We start from the raw sequence: 2,558 nt of genomic DNA on the forward strand, positions 1-2,558 counted from the left end.
TATGAAATAATATAACAAAAGAAAGTTAGAGGGTTTTTCCCAAATTTACCCTTTATTGATATAACAATATCTATCATAAATTTGGGTGGAGGCACAATAAAGAAGGTAACGATTTAGTAACCCCTACCCCACATTTCACCAATTAGGGTTACATAATGGAGGCACTGCTGCTGAGATCGAATATGGAGTGCATAAATGGAGAGGATATATATAATTGGGGTAAAATAAAGAGGGTGGATATTAAATGTAGTGTGGGTATTGGAGGAAATTTAGTAGATATATATGATGAGGAGATACTTAAAGAAGTGAAGAAATGGTATGGGATTAAGGATCCACGTATATGTGATAAATGGAGAGGTAATTTGGGAGTGGTAAGTGCTGTATTACTAACTAATAGTAATGAATTGGATCCGTCCTTAATCCCTGCTAACATTATGCTAGAGAACGTTCCAGGTAGAAGATTACAAATTATTTGGCCTATGATTCCCCAAGACCTAAGTGAAGAAGCCCCGGTAGAATGTGATAGTAGAACAAATGCAGAGGACGGAGGGAATATAGGGGGTAGTTATTCTATAGCTGGGGAGCCAGCAACAGACATTCCTAGAGGGGAAGATGGTACTGAACAGAATGTAGATGCGGTAATGGACAAAGTAGTCATTTTGAACGATGGCACTACGAGGGAGGATATAGAAGGTTAAGAATATTTTCTGGAATTATGCCTGTACCCGCGGGGGAGGAAAATTATGATACCTGGAAGGAAACAGCTACCCAACAGTCGGAAGAATGGAGATGCCCCGAACACATAAAAAAACAAAGGATCGTTGAGAGTTTGAGGGGTCCAGCTATGGGCATTATCCATGCTACCAGAAGAAGTAATCCAAGTTCCACCTTAAGAGATTACTTTGAGGCCTTTGATTTTTCATTCGGAACATTAGAGGATGTTGGTGACATTCTAGCAAGATTAAACCATACATATCAAGAACCAAACGAGTCTCTTACTAAATACATCTATAGAATAGATAAAATCCTGTATAAAGTATTGGACAAAGGGGGAATGGAAGCCAAGGATATAGATGAATGGAGGATGAAACATCTTCTTCGAGGAGTTCTTACAAGCAATCCAGTAGCACAGAGACTTAGATGTAGTATGGCCAGGAGTCCCCCTTTCACGCTAGGAGAATTAATTAAGGAGGTGAAATTGGAGGAAGTACAAATTGAAAATAGAGAAAAAAGTTTGAAACGTGTTAAAGTGGTATTACCCACAGCTGAAAACAATTTAGCTTCTGAAAAATTATATAAATTAATGGAAGAACAAAATAAAAAACTAGATCAATTAAGTACCCTCCAAACCACTCTCTCTGCTTCATCTGCTCTAATGCCCATGGGAAGAGGAAGGGGGATTAGTAGAAGAAATGATAATAGGGGTAATTATAACAATTTCACTTGTTATAATTGTGGACAGTTTGGTCATCGAGCTTTCGAATGTGTTCATGGAGGAAGTACACGAAGAAACACCTCTAGGGTAGAAAGATCTTCAACACTGATGGAAAACTCCAACGGGACGCCGATGAACCCCGCATCGACGCCCAACTTATAAAAGTGTGTGCAATGGGGAGTACCCAGTGGTCTAATGTAATCCCTGATGGGATTATAGGAAAGGCTCCCATGGTACTAGCAATTATTGATGGACAGCCCTGCAATGTATTACTGGATAGTGGATCCCAAGTCTCTATTATATTTGAAAGTTGGTACCAAAAACATCTATCCCACCTTCGCATTTTATCATTTGATGGACTAGTAATATGGGGGTTAAGCAATCTAAAAAAACCCTATTTAGGATATGTTGTTACCCAAATTGAATTCCCTGCGGAATCAAAAAGTCATAAGAATCCATTCCCATTTCTGGCTTTAGTTTGTCCTGATCCTCCTTCTGATCAAGGGGTGGTAACTGTTATTGTAGGGACAAACTCTCACCTATTCCGGACACTATCTGATTGGTGTATGGAGCAAGCAGGACTTCAGGATGACATTCAGAACAGAGATGTCTGCAATTCCTATGGAATACCTATGAGGTGTCGACTCCCTTGGCAGTTCCCGAAGATAATATAATATCCTCAGTAGATTATGAACCTTTTCTAAAAAAATTGAAAGATTGTTTCATAGGAAGTGATATCTCAGATGTCGAAAGAGAGCGCCTATTACAACATCTCATCCATCATGAATCCGTGTTCTCTGTTGGAGATTGAGATTTAGGGACAGCAACCGGCATTGAACATAGAATTAAACTACAAGATGAGAGTCTATTTAGAGAACGGTCCCGTCGATTGGCTCCGGCTGATTTTGATGACGTTCAGCAGCATTTGAGGCATCTGTTGGAGAATAACATCATTGCTGATTCAGAAAGTCTCTATGCATCGCCAATTGTAGTAGCTAGAAAGAAAAATGGAGACATCCGGTTATGTATTGATTATCGTACCTTGAACAATCGGACTTTAGTGGATCAATATACTGTCCCTAAAATAGAAGAAGCATTGGACTGCCTCCAAGGAAGCAAATGG

The sequence above is a fragment of the Pseudophryne corroboree genome, chromosome 10, assembly GCF_028390025.1.
Source record: "Pseudophryne corroboree isolate aPseCor3 chromosome 10, aPseCor3.hap2, whole genome shotgun sequence".
NCBI lineage: Eukaryota > Metazoa > Chordata > Amphibia > Anura > Myobatrachidae > Pseudophryne > Pseudophryne corroboree.